Below are 27228 nucleotides of genomic sequence, written 5' to 3'. Positions count from 1 at the left end.
TAGGAGATGTTTTCTAAAAATTTTCATGATAAAACTTGACTAGTTGATATTTGTTTTAGATTTATTTTGTAGAGTTCTCTGTTATGATCATTTGCTGATTTTTTTGTGAAGCAACCCACTTGTGAATAAATTTGATATGAGTTGGAATATGATTAATTAATTGGGCATTTTTGGACAGTGATATGGATATGTTAAAGATGTTACCTAATTTTTATTTTGATGAGATAACACTTCTTGATATTTATTTGGAGTTTATTTTATAAATCAATATTCTACCCTATTAATGATAATTCCTTTGCTTTTGATAATTTGGTCACTTTTGAATGTGCTCGTGAACCTTCTTTGATTTGAGACATGCTAAGTATATTAATATAGGTTTAGTTTTTTATTCATTTTTAAACTAATTATTATTATTTGTGAATTAACCTTATTTTTATGAAAGCGCTTTTAAATGCTATCAAGGTATGTTTCCTTCCTTTACCTCTTTGTGTGCATTAGCATCTATGCTTATTTTCTATAATTGGTTAGCTTTGTTCTATTTGCTCTTTGTGTTGATGACCTTGCTTAATGATCGAATGCAGATTGTACATGTTATGACATTGTTGCATGTGAACTAATCTTCTTGTTTTATGGAAGTGCCTAACAAACTATAAAGGTACATTCTTCACTTTCGATGATTATTGCTTATTAAGAGTGCATGTTTTAACATATACTTTGATCCATGGTATCCACTGATTTACCTATTAATTACCATAATTCCTTCAACTTACTTAGTAGAGACCTAACTTTTAGGGCTTAGAGGGTGCTACGATTCTTCGTTGTACCTTCCCAATAAGTAACCTTACCCTCGGACTTAACTTGGTTTTCATAGACCTATCTTTTCTTTTAGGAGTCACATTTAGGGTTTTTCTCTCTTATTTTGTTTGTCCTTGAAAAAATAAAACGAAAATAAGTGGCGATTCCATTATTTAAAAAATTAATTTTTCGCGAACAAAAAACGAGTATCGTCATCGAGTGGGAACACATGTGAAAATGCGGGATCACGAAGTGGCGACTCCGTTGGGGATCATAGAGGGTCAAACTTGAACTTAGGTTGAGGTATATCTTTAGGATAACATACTTAGACATGTTTAAGTACACTCTTTAGACACATTTAGACATTTCTTAGGTTCACCTTGGCCCATTTAGAGTCTTCTAGGCCCACTTTAAGCACAATTAGGTGACCTTTTAAGCATTCTTTAAGTGACTTGTATGGTTTGCATAGTTGCATGACTTGCATGACTTGCATGGCTCGTATGACTTGTTTGTGCTTCATTTTTTATTTATTTATTATTTGTTAGTTTTATTCAATTTATAAAATTACATGAGTTAAATAATTATCTTCATCTCATTTTCGCTTATCTATTTATGAATTTATTTTGATAGAGAATTGCTTGAGTCGATAATTCATTCTAAATATGCATGTGATCTATATTTTTAATTTCTTTTAAAATTACATATTTTGGATTTTTACTTCTTCGTTACGCCTTTTTTTGTTTTGCATGGGTTTCTACATACTCCCTATTGGGGAAGGAGGATATTCATACCATTTTTAGGCTCAAAAGAATAAATCCGGGCTAATATTGGATAGACAGAGATACACAGATTGAGATTGACTTTGAAGAGGGTATTTTAGCAATATATGAAAACTCACACAGCTGCAATTTGGGAAGAGATTCTTATAGTAAATGTAAGGAAAGTCTCCACCATGCGTCCATAAGGAAGGAGGCCACCACGGATCATGGAGCAAAAAAGGAAGAAAAGGATTTCTTTGAGAAGGATCATGCATATGATTCAACACAACTGCTGCCAAGAAATTGGGAGGCCACATGGTGCAGGGAGGCAGAGAGAAGAACAGCTTGAGACAAAAAACAGAGAAGAGGGGGAGAGGAAAAAGCCTCCACAAGGTTGGAGAGACAACCAAAGAAAACCAGGAGGGGAGGAGTATTAGGGACTTTTTTGAGGGAGTAAGCCGAACTGTGAAGGAGCAGAGAAGAGGTGAGGCTGTGCTGGCTTGTGGATTTTTTGGAGAAGATGGATCCCACTTGAAGCCAAGTGTGAGCATGGTTTGAGTAGAGTTTTCCCAGGTATGGTTCTTGTCATTTACTATGCTCTCATTCACATTCTGTTCCTCTTTATTCTCTTGCTAATTCCTAGACATCGTTTGTATTGGTATGGACATCACGATCACTTGTTTGTTTGCTGAATCTGATTGCTTGTAAGCTTGCTCTGTTTTAGTCCTATTCTTGGATTCTTTGTTTTTCCCTCTGTAAGCAGCCAGATTCATTCTTGAGTCTGGTACTTGGTGATCATATATCTGCTTCCATGCCTGTCTCACCTGTTCATAGCCCGTTGATTCGAAACATGAAATTCGGCTTTTCTTGGTTCATTCTGTTCCTATTTTTTTGTGCTCTGTTTTTGGATACCTTTCCCCGTTTCCAATACTTATCTATGAGGATTCTTCCGAATACTGTAGGAGCACGGAATTCAAATTTGGAAGAACGAGATGGAAAGAAAATGCAGAGAATACAGTGATTTTATATCTAGTAAGAGCAGGGATGGTTCAAGTTTTTCTGGAAGTTATTCATCCTTTACATCACAGCAACTATCAGCATATTCAGGAATGAGGAGGTTTTGGCTTTCCATCGTCATCTTCGGAAAACAGTCCATCAGAAAGTGAATAGTTGCCTGATGAACTACAAAATGGCTCAGATAAACCTACCATTAGTATTCTTCAGATCATAACAAACATTACCTCCATTGGCATGGGGATCTCTGCTGGATGTGTCTTTAGTTCACCTAATCCTGAAAACAAGCTGTGGTGGTTTCTCGGTTCAGGCTAAAGGCTTTATTGTGGAGTCCCCATACGGGAATGAGGCTCCTAAGGCTCCTAATTGAAATGGATGTGTTTTCCAATAGACGGCAATGCTTCCCATTCAACAAAAGCAATTTGTTCTTTAGAAAATTTACATGGTTCTGAAGAGCATACCATTCTGAGTGTTGAGGATGGGTTGGAAGTGACTAGTGGTCAGGTTGGCATGCCACTGATGGCAATGAAGCCCCATAGAAACTGGGAGATCAGTCTTCATGGCATTGACACCATTATAGAGAGCAGTCTTCAGTCTCATATGGTTTTAGAGGGGAAATATTTGGTGCTTTTTTTTGTATGCAGTTTCTAAGGCCTTCACAGGATAAAGCTGATATACTTATGTTTCCCTTGAAAGCTGATCTGGATAGGAAAATTACATATGATGATGATATAAGGCCTATTTCAGTATCTCTTGAATCTTTTGGACCATGGGCACCCTCGCTCAACCAGCAATGACAGTACCTCCCACTCAGCAGATGCCACGTGTAGAACAGCCAATTCCTCCACAAGTTAGCCATCCTTCTGAACCTTCATGTGGACAAACCTATGGCTATCCCTCTTCTGGTCAAATTCAAGATTACCTTGCTGTTGGTTCTCTTCTTCACATGTATGACCACTTTGGTGCTTCTCCATTACTTTATTGAACAAAGTAGACAGATGGGATGAGGTTATGGAGATTATTCAGCGTGTCTAGAAATTCATGAGAAATAAGTGTGGGTTCAGAAGTCAAGTTCAGAAGCAGCAGACGATAATGCCAAGAGAATAGACCAAGCAAAGAGCCACCTGCCAGGCCAAGATGGAATCTGTCCTTCATTCTGATTCTGTTCAACACTGAAAGAGATGATTGATTATGATAAAACATTGAATTTACCTGGCAAAAACCCCATTCAAATCATTGAAACTCAAAGAGGCTATTTCTAATGGCAGGATTGCACTAGAAACTCCATCTCAAGAACCTTCAAACAACCACTTCAGAAAGGGCAGTAAAGCAGACACTGAAATCCATAAAAGCTTTTATGAAGCTGCACTTCCTATTGATGATTTGGTAGACCGGATTGCTGACGTCCTCAACTATTTTAAGACTTGTTGCAGTGATGTACATGGGAGTTTTGACTGAGCAGCTTGCATTCCATACAGACGCTACAGTTGGGGATTTTCTTAACTCTACCTTCGGCAATGCAACTTGTAAAAAACCTGGATCAGACTAACAGCCTTGTACGTAAAAAAGAGATCATCTCAAAAACCATGGATGGGCTTATGGATTAACGACAGCTCTGGTATCAATTCTGGAGGTCCTGTTACAACATCTTTACAAAATTCTTCATTTGGTAAGATGAATTCAGAAGTGTTCTAAGAGGAATCAGTCAGAATCCAGGTGGCAAATAAAGAAGAATGAGTTATTCGGCTTTTTCTTTAGAAAGTGAATCAAATACTGGGTCGGAGCTTAAGGTGAAACTGCAGAAAGAGCATCTCAGGCAGGAGGTTATCATGAACTTGGATGGCTATTCTAAAGGAAGAACTAAGACCGATCTCGCTGAAGCTAGTGGTAGTTCCCCAGATCATGCAGGTGATGATAATCTTAATGGGCAGCAAGCTTTGGAACATGAGGAAATAGAAGGAGTCAAATCAACTCAAAGCAGAGCTTGTTTCTCTGAAGTTCGACAATGGCTGGTTCCAGTAATTCTGCACTAAAGCTGGGTCAAAGACTTGCATCCTGTGGTGAATCCGTTTCACTTGCTTCTTAAAGCAAAAACCACAATTTGAAGACTCTGCAATCTGGTTAGAAAATTAGATCCCTTCAGAGTCCACTTGCCATCCAAATTTTAAAGGTTCAGAATTTCTAGTTATTTGAGGTGAAATTAAGAATCAGTCTTGTTCATTCTCCAGCAAAGACATAGTTCAGAATAATCCAGTAGATGCTTCAATCCTAGATTCTGAGTGGGGCAAATTGTGATGAAAGATTGATCGACGCATCTAATGATGATTTTTTTTTTTTTTTTTTGTGTGAACAGAATTTAGTGGCCTCTAAAATACCAGAAACCACAGAAGAGTCTAAACCAACTGCTGGAATAGCACTTCGACGCATTTCAGTAAGGCCATTTGCCTGCTACTTCATCTCGGAAAACTGCTAGGTGTGGAATTAAGAATTCTGATCTTCCAGATTTAAAATACAAGTACAGAAAATACCCAGCTTTACATACTGTTCTGTTTCCCACCTACGGCACTTGCTTGAGACACTACCTTAGGCCTCCACGTGATTCCAGATCTGCATATTAAAAGGACATTGTGGTGGATTTCTCACTTATGCTTCATAGTTCAGTGCAAAGATCTGAAAAGGCCTGACGAAGACGAACTTCCCATGAATTACCAAAAATTAGACTTGACTCAAGGATAAGAAGAGAGGTGAAAGAGAAACGGTGGCTAAAGAGGCAGTCCAGATCAGTAATGGACCAGAAAGTGGGATGCTTCTGATGAGGTTTACCTTGGAGGTGCCAAACCGAGTTCTGCAGCATTTCATTCTGTCAGAGTCAATAAGGGACAGTCTGGAATTCATGAAACTGTTCCCAATAGCTCAGTCTCAAAACATTCCTCTCATTGAATTTCTAACTCTTCCAATAATTGTCAGTGGTGATGATGATGGGTCGACTACCGAGGCTACAGAGAAAGCATCAGTTATTGAATTTGAGTAGCGCAACGCATCAGGCAATTCCAGTAATGGTCCTGAGAACTTTGTCTCTATGAATCGACCTTCTTCAGAAGATCAGATTGCTAATGGAGCTGTACTGAGTTTTTCAGAATAAGAAACTCAGTTAGAAGTTCACGACACTTGTCAGGGTGAAGTGCAGTTTGGTGAGTCCAATAGAGAGAACTGTAAAGCCGAGTTGACAGATAGTGAAACAAAGTCAGCTGGACTTCTATTTGGGAGATAGCCTTGGAGAAAGAGAACTCGAGAAGACAATATGGAACCACTCCCTCTTAAGAAAGGTGAAGGTAGATCATTCATAATATCAGGATCCAATCAGAATCAAAGAGCTACATTTGTCCAATTTTTGTTGAGGTTTGAGAATGACAGAAATGGGGAATTTTCATCCTAAAGACTCATTGGAGAAGTCAGAGAATGAGCTGAATACTGTCAAGTCTTTCATGAATCATAATTATGAACATGATACCAAAAATGCAAGCTTAGTGCCCGAGCCTGCTGAGAATCTGATCTAGGAAATTGCAGTTCTGAGGCTGGAAGCGTCTGTCCAGGACAATATCTCCTCTCATTGCAGCTGAGAAGCAGAGGATGCTGCAGGAGAATTCTACAGGCTTTGAGTTGCGGATGGGGTCATCTTTGAGCCACTCAGGGGTGCACATGCAGATCTGTCTTGAACTCTTTCCAGTGTATTGAAGCATTGTCTGTTATAGATAATTTTCTGAAGCTGAAATATAAAGACTGTAAAAATTCCAAAGCTCTCAATAAGGCCGCCCCTGTGAATCTTGCATATCATGCCTATGGTACACCTTAGTCAATCATTGTACTGTGTTAACAACCAGAATTCGGATTTCCAATGCGCCTGAAGAGAGATGGATATGGTTCTATCAAGCACAAAAAAATTGATTTCCATGTGTCATTTATTCTTTTGAGCAAGAGTTACAACCAAGGAAGATAGAAAAACTACAGATGAAATAGAACCTCCAGATTGCAGAGTGGTTATCAAACTCCAGGATTCTGCAGTCGCAGAAGTCTTTGGGCAGTCTCCTCAGCCTTTCATCAACTTCAATTGCAGCAACAATTTCCTCAGGCACTTGTCAGACTAAAATGCTTGGAAAAAGACTTGAAATTTTGATTTGGGCACCAAAGAGAGCAGAGCGCAGTTAAGGATCCAGCATCAGCAATGCAATTCCAGTCTCAAGTGCACTCGCAGGCTCTTCTCCGTGTGGCCACCTCGGTGCACACCTCCTCCTCTGTTTGTTTCATTGATTGGGAATTCACTGTCTTAAATTGATTTTTCAAATCCTTTTTCAACTAAACATTTCCAGCTTTGAAAAATCCATCTTTAAGTCCCTTTTAGATAATAAAACCCAGATTTTAGTAAATTTGCTGTCATTTTCCTTCTGGCATGCATTTTCACTATTTTCTTTAATTTTCAACTATTTTCTTGATTTTCTCCATTTTCAACAAGCATGAATAAATTTCATGGTTCCAAATGATGGAACTCATAAAATCAACTCATGCAAAATTAATTGGGCCTTGGTGAGAGCCCGACATCCATGATATCTTCTTTGATATTGATTTAAATGAGGAGATTGTTTGATATTTGATTGATTTTGATTCCTCTCTATGATATATATGAGATTGTTTATACCTATTGTTGAGCTAACCTTGTTTCCCATTGAAGCGCTTAGCTGGCTACCTAGGTATGCTCTCTATCACCTACTTTCCAGAATTCTATGAATATGCATGTTATTAAGAGCTACATGTCACAAGCTTATTCAAATGAGCCTCCCCATGGCCTTATATAGAGCCAGGAAGCTTCTGGAGACTCCTAGAAGTGGAAGAGTGTGGAAGGTTCTAGAGAAGCCTGGAGGAATCCACACAATTCTACACCATGGTGGAAGGCACGAGAGGAGTTCGGGGCTTTCTAGAGAAATCTAGAAGACTCTTGTACATACTTGTATATAGGCTTGTAACTAGAATGGTGTAGGACATTCTAGAATAGTCTTGAGTTGTAAGGAACCCTCCAAGGTTCCAGAGAGTTCCCTTGGTGCCTATAAATAGGTGAGGGCCTCATTTGGCCAAGGCACCACCCAAATCACTTCCTAACCAAGCAAGTGAGCATCTAAGCACTTGTAAAGGCTTCTTTGAGTAATAGAAAGCTTCCATTCTTTAAGGAGTTGCCTACCAAGCTTCTCAAGCTTTTGAGTCGCGAGTGTCTTAGCCTAGCAAGCTAAGCATTGGGAGCAAGGCTGACTTAGCAAGATCAAGCGTCTTGGCTTGTCTAAGTGCCGCACGAGCTTAGTGAACGACTAAGTCCGTGACATACATCTATGTTAGATTCTATCCTTGAGTGCCTAGATGTTTGTCTGATTTGCTCTGACGAAATGCATGCTGCATGTCATATTCCTGAGCTAACTTTGATGTCTTATGATGGCACTTGAAAAGCAATCCAAGTACACACCCTAACCCTCCATTATGATTGTGATTTGATTTCTTATTTGGCATGCTAGTTTCGAAATTAGCTTATCCTACCTAGGTATCCATAATCAACTGATTAATTGCCACATTTTCCTCAACTTAGCTAGTAGAGACCTTTTTAGGGCTTAGAGGGGTGCTACCTCTAAAGGTACCTTCCCAATAGGTAACCTGATCCCTAAACCAAGACTCAGGTTTTTCAAGACATGTTTTTCTAAAACTATGGAGTCACTTTTTTAGGGTTTTCTTTCTTATTTTGTTTTCCCCGTTTTAAAATAAAATAAGTGGTCACTTCGACTTTTCCAAAATTAATTTTTTTCACCATTAAAAAATGAGTCTCATCGACGAGTGGGGACGCACATGAAAAATGCGGGTCTACACACCCCATTATTTCGGAGGCGTGCAGAGGGTTGCATATCACCGGAGGGTTGGATCGCTTCTGCTAGGGATTCCCTTAACCCACCCACTTATTTTTTAGAGCCACCTTGTCCTTATAGGTTGTGCTTAGATCCTTTTATTAGGACTTTCCATCCTACACATGGGTGCATTTGAGGGTCTTCAGAGGTCACTCTAATCATAATTAGGATCCAATACTCCCTCCATTTGGTTTCTTTCTAGAATGTTTAGAGTTTAGTGGTTTTTTAAGTTTTAGTGGACCACTTTGTTGTGTTGCATTGGTTTTTTGCCTTTTGTTCGGATCAGAGTACTTTTTTTGTGCTTCCCTTGTGTTGTAAAGGAAGGAAGCGTACCTTGATAGCATTTAAAAGCGTTTTCATAAAAATAAGGTTAATTCACAAATAATCATAATGAGTTTAAAGAGGAATAAAAAACTAAACCTATATTTATATACTTAGCACGTTTCAAATCAAAGAAGGTTCACAGGCATGTTCAAAAGTGACCAAATTATCAAAAGCATAACATGGTAGAATATTGATTCATAAAATAAACTCCAAATAAATATCAAGAAGTAATAAAAATTAGGTAACATCTTTAACATATCCAAATCACAGTCCAAAATGCCAAATTAATTAATTATATTCCAACTAATATCAAATTTATTCACAAGTGGGTTGTTTGACAAAAAAATCAGAAAATGATCAGAATAGAGGACTCTACAACTAAAACAAACATCTAGAAGTCAAGTTTTATCATGAAAATTTTCAGAGAACATCTCCTATATGTCTAGTTTATCATCCAAGTGATCAAATTAATTAACTAGCTCTCATTTAGCACTAGATTTCATAATGATGATACTAGGTCCAAAACAAGGCATTTTCTTAAGGTATTCAACAATTGATTTTTTTTAATTAATTTAGAGATATCCTAAAATCATACAAAAATTCATAAAACTAGCTTAATATGTCTATTTAAAATGAAAAATAATCACAGGGCAATATCACATTTATAACATATTAAAAAAAAAAGTAAATATCTCTCAGCTCCAGAAAAGCGCTTGTGCTGTGGGTGCAAGAAAAAAATAATTTCTCATATTAGAAATTGCTTCTTAATATTTTAGGTATCAAAAATTAAATTTGGGAAGTCTAGATTAAGGTAAAAATGCCTAAAGGAATTAAAAAGGATCGTTTAGCAATTTAATTTTGCAAAACAAAAAGCTTAATATCCTCCATGATGGGTTAGATCTCAAGATCACAGTATGCAAGTGAAAAGATGGCTTAATTCTAAAAGTCTAACACAACACACGATGTGTGATCCTATGATGATAATCAAAATCTAGATGTATGATAGAGACTTTAGTGCCATAAGGGGGTCTACTGTGAGATGACTACAAATGTGATTAAAGAATTTCTATCAACAATCTAAAAAATGAGTGAGGTGTGAAGAACAACACTATCACGGGACCAATACTCTATCTATAACAAGACACTTGATTCACTTTCAACCCAAGCTCCATAAAGAAAATGATAAGGTGATCAAGACGAAACCCTCAAAAAAGGTGTGAATGTGAAAACAAGCCTTTTACCTTTCTATAATGAAAATGATAAGCATCGGTTTAAAAATAGAATCAAGTGAATCAATCAAAGGATAAAGAATCAGGCCTATGATAAGTGTAGGATGTACAAAGGTGATCATGATCAATGAGCATATCCTAAAGTATCAAGCGAAGTGAAAACAAACTGAAGAATGCTAACTCAAGAAGGAAAGAAATGAATACGCTCCATAAATTACAAACAAAATTTTTTTTTAGTTTTTGGATATTCAACACACACCCCCTAAAAGCTAATCTATTCCTCTCCTTCCTAACCGTCTAAAAAATACACAACGGGATGGATTTCTAAACCTTTTTCCTTTTCTTCCCCACAAAGGGGCCCTTCCAGCTAGTTAAGACCTCCTTTACAGTTTCTGGAAAGACCCATTTTACATCTACTAACCCAAGAACAATATCCCACAAGGCTCTAACCACTATACAGTGTATAAGAATATGATTTACATTTTCTTCTTCACAACCACACAAAAAACAGCAATTAGGAAGTTGCAACCCTTTTATCTGGAGCCTATCCAGAGTAAGCACCTTCCCCCATGTCGCCTCCCAAGCGAAGAAAACGACTTTAGTTGGCACCCTATCCACCCAAATGCACCTTGAACGAAAAACGGTGTTATTAGGATTGGCCAGCAAACTATAAGCTTCCTTGACCCTGAACTGACTATTTCTTCCTTCCCTCCAAAGAACTGAGTTTTCCTCCAAAGAAGGCCTATGATCCCTCAAAACATAGAGCAAATCCCCAACCATATCCAACTCTCAATCATTAAAGTCTCTCAGAAAATTTAGATTCCAACCTCCTTGACCAGAATTTTGATCCCATATTTCCTCAACCGTTGCATTCCTATGAACAGTCATGACAAAGAGGTGAGGGAAGCAATGGGACAGCGCTGTACCGGTACATCAAATATCTGTCCAAAATCTGATTTTGGTGCCCTTCCCAACTAGAAACACCATGTTATCCCAACACCAAACAGATTCTTTCAAGATCTCCTTTCAAACCCCTACTCCAACCGCCCCACTAGCCTTATTTGACCTCCATCCAAGGCCCTCTTGCCCATACTTCGTCGTGATCACTTTTTCCAAAGATTATCTTTGTCGCAAGCGTACCTCCATATCTACTTACCAAGCAAGGCTTTGTTCAATAGGGCTAGCTTCCTTAGGCCTAGCCCACTCTTGTTCTTGTCTGTACAAACCACCTCCCATTTAACTAGATGAGTTTTCCCCTCCAAGTTCCCCCCCCCCCTCCAACAGGAAGTCCCTTTGCACTTTCTCTAGCCTTCTAGCAACAATCTTGGGCATTCGGAAAATAGGCATTTGATAGATTGGCATGCTAGCCAAAGTGCTTTTTATGAGGGTGATTCTCCCCCCTTTGGAAATATACTGCCGTTTCCAAAGCGCAAGTCTCTTTCTTACTCTCTCTTCCACCCCATCCCACATAGAAGGAGCCCTATTAGGAGCCCCTAGAGGATGACCCAAATACTGAGAGGGCAAGGATCCCACCGTGCAGCCTAACTCTACTACCAACTCTTCAATCTCATCCACCTCACCAATTGGGATAATTTCACTTTTGGCTAAGTTAATCCTTAAACCTGAAGCAGCTTCAAACCAGAGGAGAATCCAACTTAAGTGAGTTAGGTGTTCTTTGCTTGCCTCACAGAACACAATTGTGTTATCAGCAAAGAATAAATGGGAGATGTTCAAAGTAGATCTACTACCACCCCGAATGCTACACCCTGATAAGAATCCCCCCTCCACAGCTCTCCTAATGAGAACATCCAACACTTCCATTCCCATAACAAAGAAGTAGGGAGATAGGGGATCTCCTTGTCTAAGCCTCTTAGTACTTGGGAAAAAGTCAGTTGGAACCCCATTAACCAGAACTAAGAATTTGGCTAAAGACAAGCAACTCCACATCCACCCCAACCACTTAGACCCAAAGCCCATTTTTTGCAAGACCTTCAACAAAAACTTCCAGTTGATGTTGTCATAAGCTTTCTCAATGTCCAATTTGCAGATAAGCCCCTTCTCTTTTCTTTTCTGCCACCAGTCTATCACCTCATTTGCAATTAAGGATGCATCAAGAATTTGTCTTCCCGTCACAAAGGCATTCTGGGCAGTGGAAACCACCTTTCCTACCATTTTCTTAAGCCTGTTAGCTAGCACTTTATCCAACAATTTATAAAGCCCCACCAAAAGGCTAATAAGTCTTAGCAAAGTCCCAACAGCTTTGCCGAAAGGCTACAGTAAAGCCATTCGGACTAGGGGCTTTGTCCCCATTCATCTCCATCAAAGCCGAATGTACCTCAGTCTTTGAAAAAGGAATCTCTAGGTTCTCCACTTCTTGCTGACTGATTTGATCAAGCTGAAGCCTCCCAATATCCGTCTTCCATCCCGTATCTTCTGAGAGCAGCTGCTGGAAAGCATTAGCAATTCCTTTCCTCACTTCCTGCTCCTTTGAAAGCCACTCCCCATTAATCTTAACTATGTCTAGGGAGTTGTTTCTACGATGGGCACTTGCCATACGATGAAAAAAGCCCGTGTTTCTGTCCCCCTCCCTTAGCCAGATCTCCCTTGAAAGTTGTCTCCAATGAATTTCCTCTAGAAGCACCCACTTGTTATAACTTTCTTTTGCTTCTTTTTTTAACTCTGTTTCCTTCACATTCAGGCTTCTCTCGCTTTCCACCCGATCCCAGAAATCCATTTGCTGCAGGGCTGAAGACTTGTTACAGTCCAACCTCCTAAACACCTCTCTATTCCATACTTTCAATTTTTGTTTGATTTCCTTCATCTTAGCAGCCAATCTAAAGCCAACACTGACCCTGGCCTCAATCCTCTGCCACCAGCTTCGAATAAGGTCTTTGAATCCCTCAACCTTAAGCCACATGTTTTCGAACCTAAAAGGAGAAGAGCCTCTTCTTATCCCACCCCTCACTAGAAGGACTGGGAAGTGATCAGAAACCGGCCGAGGCAGCCTACTTTGGAAAACTCCACTAAATTGGTCTAACCAGCTAGGGGACACAAGAAATCTATCCAGTCTAGCCCATGATTGGTTATTAAGGCCCCATTCCAGGTGAACTCTCCCCTCTGTAAAGGAAGATCCACCAGCCCTAGTTTATCAACAATCTTAACAAATCTCCTCATCGCTGAATTTATTTTCTTCTGACTGCTCCTTTCACTTTGGAGGAGGGTGATGTTAAAATCCCCCCTAGGCACTAGGGGTCTTCCCAAAGGCCTCTAATCGCCCCAAATTCTTCCCATAGACCATCCATTTCCACTTTGGTGAATGGACCATAAACTCTCGTGAACACCCAAACAACCCCATTTTCTACATTCCTAAATCTGCAGGATAGGGTGAAATGGCCTTCCTCCCAATCCAGAATGTCCAGAGACCTCTTGTCCCAGCAAATCAGAATACCTTCCCCAACCTCTTCCGCATCCAGAGCTTTCCAATCTAAAAATCTCCCAGAGCCTAAACTTCTCACAACACCCTTCGACATAGGTTGAATTTTTGTCTCCTAGATACAAAGTAAATCCACACTTTGGTTCCTTATAAAAGACTTAATAATGTTCCTTTTGGAGCTATCATTTGCTTCCTCCACATTCCAACTCAGGACTTTTAGCTTCATTGGGCAACTACGATTTTTGACTCCCTTTGCCCTGTGATGGGTCTTTCTGCTTATTCCCTCTCTCATAGTTTACAGAACACTCCAACCTCTTGAACTCCCTTTCGAATTTTGACTTCTCCAGTAGCTCATTGCTATGTATCTTCTCCCTTCTCTTTCTGATTTTAAACAAAAAGCTCAGGATTTCCTTTTCCAATCCCTCCGTCGGGAATCCCAAAAAGTGGCTGAATTTTGCCAAACTACTTTCCTCCCATTTTTCCTCATTCTCATTTCTCACAGCTTGAGTTTCAGGCGTGCCAGAATCCCCCTTTGTACCCCTGACTTTATCACTGATTCTATTAGCTTCTCCTAAGTCCCAGTAGCCATTGTCATTCTCATTGGACCCTTCATCCACTATTAACCACGTTGTGTTCTCAACCCGGAATTCCTCCTCTATAACCCCAGAATGATTGTAAAACAACCCCTCCGGAGCCCGATCAAAATAAAAAGAATTAAGATGAGAAGCCCTCAAAGCCCTTTTTCCCTGAGAGTAGAAAACCGACCCATACCTCAGAGCTTCCTCTTCAAGAGCCTGGTCTGTCGCTGAGTAGCTAACATTCGTTTGCTGGTTCCTGAAATCCTCTGTTTCCCAGGCAACAAAGGGCTCCGTCTCTGAAAAGTTCACTCTTCTGGAAATATTGCAATCCAGAAGGCAGGCCTTCTCCCGAGGGCCTTTGCTTAAGGCTTGGGTTATTAACGTAACTGGGTCGGCCCTTTCCATACTTTCAAGCCCAATCAGCTTTTGGCAATCCATTTCTACAGCCCACCTCCTAGACGATGGGCTTGCTTCTGATCCATCATCACCAATTGCCACTTCTTTTAACTTTGAGCCCAAAGATCTATTAAGCAAGACAAGCCCACCAGCCCTCCTCGCATCTTTAGGGCCCACGATTGGGCCTGATGTAGTCGACCCAGACACCAGCACATCGGTGGAGGCCCAGTCCCGAATCGTCGGACCTTGGGCCCTATTTACCATCTCCCGGCCCGACCCACTCTCCTGCGCACCTCTCACTTCAGCTGACAGGTTTAGCATCTCGAGCCTTGCGCTTACCAACTCTTCCTCCACGCGTAGCCGCGAGCATGAAACAACATCACCCTTAACCTCATCACTCTTTCGTCTAGACGTTTCACTACAAACCATCTGTTTCTTCCTCACCATCGGTCTGAACTCCCACCAGAGTGATAGGAAATATACGTTCTTCTCCACTTCGATTTCCAACACACTCGGCATAAAATCTCCTCTTGTTTTAACCAAGATTCGAGCCCACTGAATCTCCCCCAACGTCTTCGTCTGATCATCGACTGCAATAAAACCCCACACTCTTCCCCCACTCTTCTCAAAATCGTCGGGCTCCACAGCGAGATTGGAAGCCTAACGATTTTGACCCAGACTTCATTTCTTACCTCCTCCTCTACCCAGCAGCCAATCCTAGGGTTCCATTGCTCCAGCCCCAACTAGAGCCCTCCCAACGATCGATTCCCTGAGGATATGACGCATCTTGCTTCTTCCAGATCTTCAAACTCCAGCAAAACCTTATCTTTTTCCAATCTAACCAGCCTTAATTTTCCTTTCAGGCCTTAAGAGTTTGCCCATAATCTTCCCAGTCTCTCCAGGTCTTCTTCTCCTGCTATTCTGGAATTCCATTTCGCAACAAGGCAATGTTCCAATTTCTGCAAATTTCCTAGTGTTTCCTCCCTTTTAACCTTCACTCTGATTAAGTTTGTAATTCTCCAATTTGGTCTCTTCACTACTTCCGCATACGATCTCTCCACGGCAGATTTCTCCTCGACCCTTACTTCCTGCTTACTTGCTTTTCTGCCAATAGCTCCTTCCATTTGATTTAGTTTCTCCGCCATAGTGACCCATCCTCCTTTGTCCCTTCTGCCTCTCGGAATGAAGATACTGAAGCTCTTCCTTTCTGAATCGACAACCCCTAGCCGAAGAAATCACCCCACTCTGTTTATCCCTCCCGTCAGGGAGTACGATCTCCCCTTGTCCTTCCACTCCCTTCCCCATTTTCCTTCTTTCTCATCCTTAATGCAATGGATTAGGCCCTCCATGAAGAACCCTAGACTTTCCCGTCCCAACCAGACCCATGATGAAACCCCTCGCTTCTTCTCCACGATGAGTACTTGGGGTTTTCCTTTTCTTTCATCTAATACGATCTCAAATACCTTGGACTCCACTGCAAAGCTGCTCTCCTTTCTTCTTCTTCGAATCGCTGCACTATCTTCTCCCTCCTCACCATCGCACTCTCTCACTTTCTCTCCCATGTTCAAATACACTAGTATTTGCTATTATTGAAAGGGCATTTAGCATGTGTCTAAGAATGAATAAATCTCACATGCAAATTGTATATGTTATGACATTGTTGCTTGTGAAGTAATCTTCTTGTTTTGTGAAGGTGCTTAACAAACTATAAAGGTATGTTCTTCACTTTCTATGATTATTTCTTTTTTTTTATAGGAAACGACAAAGGAATATATTGATAAAAAGAAAGTACAATAGAAGGATGAGGAATCCTCCCACCAAAGAAAAACAAGACTACAAGTAATCAAATATAAGAAAATACAAAGAGGGAATAAGCAAACACTCTAGTTACACACCGCTAACCAATCAAGTTGTAACACGTTAAGAGGTATCCCCTTAAAAACCTTAGAACAAAAAGCCCAAAGAGAAGCAAGAAAATGAATAGAATCCCAAAGATACTCTGAATTCCTTGCTTTATCCTAAAAAATCCTTGCATTTCTTTCCCGCCACACCACCCACATTAACGCGATGCACGTGTCTTGCCATAAAACAATCCCTCTCTTAGAAGATCCAAAACCATTAAAATTAGTAGATAACATGTCAGAGATGCTCCTTGGGGGAACCCAATCCATCTTTGCTAATTGAAATAATCTGTGCTACAACCCCATCGTCAAAGAGCAATGGAGGAAAAGGTGATCTACTGTTTCTTCATGCTTCATGCACAACTTACATATGTCGGGACTAAGTGCTTTGTGGGGTCTTCTCAATTGTAGCAAGTCATTAGTATTAACCTTCTTGTGAGCCATCAACCAGACAAAGGACTTGACTTTGAAGGGGACTTGAGAATTCCAGACAAACTTGGTAGGAAAAACTGGAAGCGACTCAGAATATTGAGATAAGGCCAGAAAGAAAGATTTGACTGTGAAAAATCTTGAAGGAGATAAAGACCAGGATCTCTTATCTGGAACCGAAGGTGATATGTGTAGATGATCAAGAAACCGTATAAGGCCTTCTAAATCTTCTATCTCAGAATCAGAAAGATTTCGACGAAAGTTGAAATTCCAAGAGAAAGGGCGGGTATATCTAAGAATTGATGAAATAGGAGCATTTTTATTTGTGACTACGCTAAGCAATCTTGGATATTGGACTCCCAAAGGTTGATCCCCCCACCACAAATCTTCCCAGAACCGAATTCTATCCCTGTCACCTACCACAAACCGAGTAAACTTGGAAAACTCTTGGAAGACTAGTGCAATGGCCTTCTAAGGACAACGATGTGACCATCTAACTATATTGTTGACATCCCAGCCATTGGAGTGTGATCCATAAATGCTTAAGATAACCTGATGCCACAGAGCTGAACCCTCCCTAGGATATCTCCACAACCACTTCCCTAAAAGAGTGGCATTCCTTACAGAAATCTTTCCAAAACCCAATCCCCCTCTCGATTTCGGCTTAGACACTACGTCCCAACTAACCAAATGGTCTCTTTTGCCTTCTTCTACGCTTGACCATAAAAAGTCTCTTTGTAGTCTCTCAATTTTTGTTGCCATTGAGGCGGGAATCTTAAACAAGGAGAGAAAGTAACATGGCATATGGGTGAGACAAGATTGAATGAGGGTTATCCTGCCTCCAAAAGATAAATACGCCTTTTGCCACCCATCTAATCTCCTTGATATCCTCTCAATCACAGGATCCCAAAAACCACACGCCTTAGGATTTCCTCCCAGAGGAAGACCCAGGTAAAGTATAGGCCACCCAAAAGCCTTGCAGTCAAGCATCTCGGCCAACCTAGAAAGATGATTTTGCTCAAGATTAATGCCATAGATATTGCTTTTGTCAAGATTAACTTTCAACCCGGAAATATGCCCAAACACTAGCAGAACATTCTTAAGGGTCATCATATCCTCTTCTCGAGTACTAGAAAAGAAAATGGTATCATCTGCAAATTGTAAATGGGATACCCTTGTTCTGTTCCTACCCACCCTGAAACCCTCCAAGACGTTTCTCTTCTTAGCTCTCAATAACATCCTACTCAATACATCTGCCACTATGGTGAACAAAAAAGGGGATAAAGGGCCGCCTTGTCTTAAACCTCTAGATGCCTTAACCCACCCTTTCGCATTACCGTTCACTAGGATTGCAAAAGAAACCGAGGACAAGCAACCTCTCATCCATTTCCTTCATCTAAGACTAAACCCCTTCATCTCCAACACATGATCCAAAAAATCCTAACTCACATGGTCATAGGCCTTTTCAAAGTCAATTTTGAATACAACTCCTTCCTCCCCTGATCTTCTTTTCTCATCCACTATCTCATTGGCTATGAGAACTGCATCCAAAATTTGTCTTCCTTGAACCAAGGCTTCTTGAGTAGAATGGATGGTTTCGTGAAATACCCCTCTTAGACGTCCTTGTAACACTTTGGCTATTATCTTGTAAAGACTAGTGATCAAGCTAATAGGTCTATAGTCTGAGATTCTCTTTGACATGCTTTTTTTGGGTAACAGAACTATAAAGGAAGCGTTGGTGCTTTGATTGATAATTCCGCTCCTATGAAATTCTGCAAACACTCTCACTAGATCCTCCTTTATCACTTCCCAACAATCTTGAAACACTGCAATGGTAAAGCCATCCGGCCCCGGAGCCTTATCCCTATCCAACTGAAAAATGGCCTTAGAAATCTCTTCTTCAGTAAAGGGGGATTCCAACCTAGACGCACTTTCACCAGAAATAGGGGACCAATCTAAGCCTTCCACTCTCCAAGGTTCTCCAGAAGGACTCGCGTAGAGCTTTTCGAAATACTTTAATATCTCCTCTTTGATGCTCTCTAAATTATTCAACATTAGGCCACTTTCATTCTCCAACTCCTTAATAAATTTCTTATTTCGCCTGCCATTGGCCACTTTATGAAAAAAATTTGAGTTACAATCCCCTTCTTTTACCCATTTCACCCTAACTTTTTGTCTTCAATGTATTTCTTCCCTCAAAATCAACTCCTCTAACTCCGCTTTTCTTAAGGCTCTCTGGAATAAAAGTTCAGGGGATAGGCCCCCTTCTTGCTCCAAGGAATCAAAGTTAGCTAAATCAGATAAGATATCTTTTTTCCTTTTACTTAGCTCTCCAAAAGAAGCCTTATTCCACTCTTTCAATTTAGCTTTAACGAACTGTAATTTCCTCATGAACTTGTGCCCTTCCCACCCATTTCCTTGAAACTCTCTCCACCAACTTCCAAAACTCTCTTTAAAACTAGGATGTTGCAACCACATATTCTCAAACCTGAATGGCGTTGGTCCCCACTTGAACGGATTGGTTTCCAAGACAATCGGCCAATGATCCGCTGTCCATCTTGGAAGTACTCCTTGAAGACTTTGAGGAAATACTTGTTCCCACTCATTTGAGTACAAGAAACGATCTAATCTCTTGCATACTGGATTCTCTTGCACGTTTGACCACGTAAATGATGCGTTCCTTAAAGGTGAATCTATCAATTCGCAATCTCTTATGAAATCATCAAAATCCTTCATGCTTGGGGTGAATCTAGAACCTCCCAATTTTTCTGAACTTCTCCTTATGACATTAAAATCGTCGCCCACACACCAACGCGGAGAAGAAAGCCCAACAATGTCTGAAAGCTCCACCCAAAAATCCTTCCTGAGAGCTGAGTTGTTTGGGCCATAAACTGCAGATAGCCATAATGATTCACATCCGTCCAGTGTGAACTTGATTGAGACCGAAAAAGAACCTAACACTACCTCCTCCCTACGCAATTTTTTAGAGTCCCAGATGATCATAATCCCACCCGAAGCCCCACTCGCCGGAAGGATTGCCCAATCCTTATTTCTGGCTGTTCAAATACTACCAACGAATCTTCTATCACACTCCGCCTTTTTTGTTTCCTGAATCATCACTACATCCGGCTTTTCTGATCTCAGAAAATCTTTAACCACCCTTCTCTTTTTCTTTGAACCCAAACCCCTAGTATTCCAACTGATTATCTTCATGTGAAAACTCACTGACCCTGATCTCCGAACCAAATCCAATTGGTTTCACAATCCTATGGAGCATCTGCTCTTCCTCCTGGAATATACCTTGATATCCAGAGTCTTTAAAACCTCACGTACTTTTGCCATTTTCCTGGGAGACAGTCCTTCTATTTGGAACTCGCCCAACGGAGAGCCCGCAATACCTCCCAGGTTAACTGCAGCCATACTGGATTCCTTGATAGGCTTAGATGAAAGAGGGTTGACACTCTTGAGCATCTGGTAAGGACAAGCAGGCTGGATCACCTCCATTTCTAAATTAGGGATATCAACAGAAGTTTGACCTTCGTAAGCATCGTTGAGTTTTTTGAAAAAAAATTCAGAATTTACTCGGTTTTCCATAGGAACCTGAGATTGAGAAACTGAACCGGAAAGCATGGGGATAGAAGGATTCAGAATGGGGACGGAAGGATTCATAAGGGTGTAAGCAAAGCCACTAGAAGAGGGTATATATGGCTGGGGAGACTGAAAAAGTGATGGCGTTACTTCTAGATTTTCTGCAACCATCGAACCACAATTCCCCAACAAGCTAGGCCTTTTACCTCTGGTTTCTGGCGAAGAAGGCATAACCATGACTGCTGAGCCACGAGGATCAGACCCCACTCGACCCAAAAATCATTCCATGTCTTCGTCGGATAAAACATTGTTCAGATCCGCTTCATTTCTCGGCGACGAAGCCCCTTCCCCTAACTTCTTCTTGTGAAGCCTTGGAAATCGACGTGAAAAGAGAGGGCTTGCACTTAATCCTCTTTTCGCCTGAGATTCGACACCTGAAGCCTCTGCCTTTGGGTCATCTTCGCTGTCCGCCTTGATCTTTCCGCGCGAAATGGGTTTGCTGCTACACCGGATTCCCTGTCGGTGCTCTGAGCTTGGAGGAAAGAAGGTTGACCACAGCTTCCTTGAAGCGTACAACACCTTCTTCTTCGCTAACCTGCTCGACTGAACCTCAAGTAGTCCAGGAGCTGTTCTTTCCTTTTCGTTTATAGAAGATGAGTCTTCTTCCTCGCGTAACGACTCCACAGCCTCAACTGGGAGAAACTCTTCTAGGCTTAGGCCCAACCCCAACGGGCCTTTAAGCTTGCCGCCCATTATAGCCGCTCTTGGGCCAAACTTTGCCAATGACTGGGCCTTCCTCTCACAGGCCCGACAGCCCACATCGGCGATGGCCTCGTCTTCTCTGGGCCAATCTCCTCTTGCTTCTTCAATCCCATCCAGCCTATCTGTTGACTTATTTGAATTCAAACGAGACTGCGATGGGAGCTGGCAGCCCTTGCCACGTTTGCCGGCTGAGGTAAGCACAGCCTTACCCCTTTTTCCCTCATTCCTTCGTTTGTTATCTTCCCCGACACGGTATCTTCCCCCCGTCGTTGATCTGCCTTTCTCCCCTCATCTTCCTCCACCTGTCCCTGAGTGAGAAGCGACGGCCACCCGAGTCGACTCACCCTTTTCACTACCTCTCCGTCTTTCTTCATCTCCAACCACCACCACGACTACTGTGAACACCCAATCCCCATCAGTCACCTCTAACAGAGCTGGAAGGATTGCCCTATCCTTCATTCCGATCTTTAACCTCACCCTGCTAAGATCGAATAGCTTCAACGTTCGCCAATCAATTTCATTTACCGTCCCCCATTGCTCCACAATCTTCTTCATATGTACGGATAGGTGAAATGGTAGCCCCCGTAATTCGATCCAGCCTGCTCTAAACTTCCCATCTATTTCCGCGTTTTCCTTCGGCAACCATTTTCGCAATTGTATTATATTCCTTTCCCCAACCCTTAAATTCCTCAAATCATGGAGAAATAAAGCTTCCTCAATTGTTTCAACGAAAAATACACCATTTCCAGCTGAAATGGGTACAACCGTTACAACGCCTTTCTTCCCTAAGCTTCTCGCCACCGATCTTCCAACCTCAGCCCAATTCTCTCTGTCAAACTTGCTTTCACATACCACAGCTCGCGTCCACCTCCCAACTGGAACTAGACCACCTCCTCTTGGTCCTTCATCACTGACTGCCTTCGCATAGGATCTGTGCTTAGAGCCCACGTTATAGTGAGGCCAACTTTCCCCTCTAATATTCCTTTCTTTTTCTACCGCATTCGGATAGGGGACCACCAACATTGAAGATAGCGCTTTTTTTATATTCTCCCAACCTCTGCCTTTGTCGCCCTCAGGAATGATCAGAACGGAAGATTTTCTGTTGGTAGCAAACTCCGAGATCCTTATGAACCTTCCATGGTTGTTGAAGCCAACTTCCATCAGATGGACCCTGCATTTTCCCCTGAATTTTTTGTTGAAACCCATGACTCTTCAATGCTAATGCTTTTGTCAAATATTTAACCATCCACCCAACTGCTTCCTTTTCAAAACCTAATGCAAAAACAGAGCCTCTACTTATCTCTGTCATTGAACACCATTTGCCTCCTTGCTCGCCTTCCAACCTAATCAAGAAGGTCTTCCTCTTTACCAAGACCTTCAACGTCTTATTGAGAGTGCATGTTTTAACATATACTTTGATCCATGGTATCCACTGATTTACCCATTAATTTCCATAATTGCTTCAACTTACTTAGTAGAAACCTAGCTTTTAGTGCTTAGAGGAGTGCTACGGTTCTTCGCCGTACCTTCCCAATAAGTAACCTGACCCCTGGACCCAACTTGATTTTCACAGACCTATCTTTTCTTTCAAGAGTCATATTTAAGGTTTTTCTTTCTTATTTTTTTTCCCTTTAAAAAATAAAACAAAAATAAGTGGCGACTCCATTATTTAAAAAATTAGTTTTTCACACATTGAGTGGGAATGCATATGAAAATGCGGGATCGCATTTAGCCTATGTGTACATATTCTTGCTTCACTCAAAACCTAGAAAAGTTGAACTTCAGTTGAATCTCCCATATTGATGGCCTAGTGAGCACACAAACAGAGCATATTTAAAACAACTTGTTGCTCAAGGGCTTGGCTCATTGAGTTTTGTTCTAGTGTTTCAATTATTTGTGGTTTTTTTTCAGTAACAAACAACAAAAATCAGTGTTTGAATTAAATTTAAGGTCAAATTTGGTCCTAACCATTATGCATTGTTGAATGTTATCTTAAAATAGATCTAAATAGAATGTGTTATGTGGATCTAGGTTGGAGGTCAAACAAGCATCAGAAGGAACCCAAGAAGTCCCAGGACTAGGTTAAGCTCGTGTTTATGGCATAGATGAAGTGTGGGGACTGCTTCAATCTGGAAGCTGAATTAGATCTGTTGGATCCACTAATGCTAATGAGCTCAGCAGCTGCTCTCACTGGTAATTTGCTGCCCTCTGAATAATTTATTTATATATGACTATATGAGTCAGCTAACCATGGATTTCTTCTGGTCAACAAATTAGATAATGTGTTATATACATCCATGAACATGCATAACCAAAATCAGGGCAGTTCATTAGTTTTGGGGTTCATAGTATGTTAAAACTATATTTGATAATATTAGAGGTTGGCCAAAATATCCCTTTTATTGTGGTAATGATCAAATAATCTTGTTGAGAGTGACTGTAAAGGGGGAGAATTTAGTGAACTGAGCTTTTTATGCATGTGTTAGCCTTTTGATGTGGGTTCTTCTCATGTCTGAGTGGCTTGGCTCAATAAGAAATTATTGAAATCAGGTTTACCTTGGCCACGATTTTGGGTAATTATGAAATGCATTCTTCTAAACTGGACATTGGAAGACTGAATTCTTAGTTGGGACTAATCCTTCTTGAATACAATTTAAAGCTGCTTCTGAATCTAGGAAGGCAATAGTTTTAATGCTAAATTCATTGTTAAGCACAAGTGTTAGAGAAACATTCCATTTTTGAAATATGACCCTGTTTATAGCATTGATGTATGAGTCTTATAATTCTTCATTAACCTTTGAGGATTCTGGAATATCTTGATTCTTATTACTTAAGATCTTATTAATTTGATCTTGGAGGTTTGTTACATCTCTGTTGGTGTATTGTCTTAATTCTTGGACTCTAACTTATAGTGCCTTATTTATTCTTGAAGATCTTTAAGTTTGTCAATTTGTTCACTTGTCATAGCAAGGGACTAACTATTTAATTAGAGATAGTTCTTTGTGAGAGAAGAAAAAGAAAAAAGAAAGTGAATAATCATGGAAGAAATTCAGACATAATTTGGTTAAATATTTCTGTTGGGCATGATGCTTTGTGTTCTCCTGTCCAAGAGGCTTAACTGCAGCAATACATATTGTGCACCTCCTTTAGGTTCTACTGTCAAGAAAATGCATATTTTGCTCAAATTTATTGTTTCTTACAGCACTTGGCTGCAGCGAAACGTAATGAAGAAATTGTGAGGTTTCTCATTCAACACAGAGCCAACACTAACTGCATAGGTGATCGACTAGATAATCCCTTCAAAGTGAAAGCTCTGGTTGCTCGCTGCTCATTTGTTCAGTTCCCATGCATTGCAGATAATTTTTGAAAATTCACCTCTTTTTGAGGCTGTCAAGGCTGGGCATGATAGCATTGCTTTGCTTCTCATCAAGCATGGCTCAACCTTGAATTTGGAAGATGCTGGATGGTAGCTTTGTAAGGCTGTAATGGATAGCAACATTGATTTGTTAAAGTATTTGTTGGAGAATGGAGTTAACCCAAACTCAAGGAACTATGACCTACAAACACCTCTACATTTTGCAGCAGCAGAAGGTTTGCACCTTGTGGCAAATATCTTGATCAAATTTGGAGCAGATGTTCTATCCAAAGACAGGTATTTTTATTCCCTCCTATAATGGGCTCTGTTTGTCTTAAATCCTACATTTTAGAATTTATTCTGATGATTTGGAAATGAAGGGAGATCGAAGTTCTAAAGACTACTTGTTGGGAGAATTGGCAATTAAAATTGAGAAGAGATGGTGCAGTTTACCAACATTCCATCAAATGACAGTTGACATTGTTTAAATGTGTGGGTTCTACCATTTGCTATCTAAATGCATTCATACATTTAGTAGTGCTCAGTTTAGCAATGTTTTACTACTTATTATTCATGATAGAATTAATGAACCACACTAGAGCTTAGGAATAAGCAGAGAGAAAGAGCATTTATAAAGAATGAAAATAATAGAGAAAGAGTCCCAAATGGAGTCTTTTTTTAAGGACTAAGCTGACAAATGTAATGTAATGGATGACAAATGTAATGTAATGGATGACAAAACATTCATATTTGTTGAGAGATGGGGCTATTTTTTTTAAGGACTTGAAGCCTCCTAAGTTACTCCTTAATGCCATGTAGCTCCCAATCTTGAAACTATCTCGTGAAACCTGGGTTCCATACAACCTTCCTGCCTACGACCTTCCAAGCATTCACCATCCAAACCTCTTTATTAGAAGCAAAAGAGGAAAGGGAGAGAAAAGACTCCTTTAAAGGAGCAACTCCACACCAAACATCATACAAAAATTTCATTTTTCTTCCATTGCCTACAACTTGTTCTTGCCTTAAAGGCTTCCAAACCTCCTCTTATCGCCTTCCACAAGCCAACACCAAGGCCCCTCCCTTCCTGCAAAAGAGCACCATCCTCTAGGTTCTCCCCAAAACTTTCCCACTATAACCAATTTCCAAAGTAACCCCCTCTCCAAAACAAATCTTCAATACCATTTTCCAAGGAAGGCTTTATTGAGAAAGGACAAGATGTTAATACCACATAGCCCGGGCATTAAATACATAATATGGGCAAACTCATCATTCATTACATAAAAAAATAAAAAAATAAAAAAATTCCCCAGGGGTATTGCCCCCTTTAAGCTCAACCCCCGGCATCCCGTGCAGAAACACAATAAAGCTAATTCAGGCTTTATGATCTGACAGTATTTTGCAATTTTAGTGAAATACCAGTGTATGTGAAAGAAGTCAGTTGAAATCTGAAATCAAATGAAATGTCTAGACTTCTCTGTTTGTTGAAATTTAAAACACTGATGAATTTGAAAACCTTTACCATTTTAGCGTTCTTAATTTCTCATATAGGAATGCTATATTTTGAAACACAGGTGGGAGGGATTTGCTCATGTTGCACTCCATTGTTGGAACCAGAACTTGACACCAATCCCCTACTCTTATGTTGATCCTTTGTCTGAAATTCTGAGTGTTATGTCTGGCTTGGTTGCTACAAGGCCGCAATTACCTTCCCATCAGATTCCAAATGCTGGCTTGATTTGAACCAGAAAACCATTTTTAGCTATTTAATTGATAAGATTTATTGTGAATCAGGGTTCTTGGAAGCTCTCAGGTTGGTAAAAGCTGTCATTCAGAAAAATGAAGCCCTTTCAACTGATGAGATGGCTCCAGCTTCTCAACTGGGAGGGAGAAATGATTGAAGAACAATGTGGGGACATTCCTTCAGTAGGATTTGAAAATTCGTGCTCTATATTTAGTCTACACAAAGACAAGGCAAAAGTTGCTTTCATGCACACTAAGTCAAAATTCTGGTGTGAGGTGGTATTTGAGGATGTAATAGACAGCTATGGGATGGTACTTGAGAAGTACAAGAAGACCAGAAAGCAATATATGAATGGGATGCTTTCACAGCACTGTAAAGGACAATAGATGTGGAGATCGTTATCTTGGATTACCTCTTTATTTTATATCATTCTTCATTTTTCTGCAAAAACAGGTTTGGCAACGAAAAAAAAATTTAAAGAACATCTTTTTCATCGTTTTAAGTTATTTTATTTATTTTCTAAGAACAGTTTTGAAAAAATAATTATACAGATATGGAAAATAGTTAAAAATACATATAAAAGTTATTTTAAAAATATATTTATAAGTATAGAAAATAATTTAATAATATTTTAAATTCTTAAATAGATTTTTATTTTATAAAACATCAAAATTAGAGAAGAGGTTTAATTTTATTTATTTATTTATTTATTTCAATTGTTTTGTATTCATGTTAGATGTACCAAATAGTTGAGAATTCAGCAGAAAATGCTCTCTTGATCAAGTTGAACAATAATGAAGGGTACTACATAACATAGAAGTCATCTTACGCATGTGAATGAACCAGTATGAAAGACTTAAGAAACCAAAAATCTTAAAAAGAAATTATAGGTAGTCCTCATCTTTGACTGCCATAGTCTTTGTTTGAAGCTCTCAATTGCCCATCCAAAGCAAAATATGTGTTTCTAGATGAAATTAGGTGACAACAAA

General features: G+C 40.1%; 1 long non-coding RNA gene across 1 annotated transcript; it reads left to right on the top strand.

Moving 5' to 3' along the window:
• Positions 1–4934: 4934 nt before the first annotated feature.
• Positions 4935–26689, top strand: LOC117906343. Its single transcript, XR_004649796.1, has 5 exons — positions 4935–6843; positions 23175–23336; positions 24346–24421; positions 24500–24795; positions 26290–26689. It is a non-coding gene; the product is annotated as an uncharacterized LOC117906343 (long non-coding RNA).
• The last annotated feature ends 539 nt before the right edge of the window (positions 26690–27228 follow it).

Source organism: Vitis riparia, chromosome 18 (assembly GCF_004353265.1).
Source record: "Vitis riparia cultivar Riparia Gloire de Montpellier isolate 1030 chromosome 18, EGFV_Vit.rip_1.0, whole genome shotgun sequence".
Lineage (NCBI taxonomy): Eukaryota > Viridiplantae > Streptophyta > Magnoliopsida > Vitales > Vitaceae > Vitis > Vitis riparia.
The sequence above is the reverse complement of the archived record's forward strand: the minus strand, read 5'-3'. Positions and strand labels throughout refer to the sequence as shown.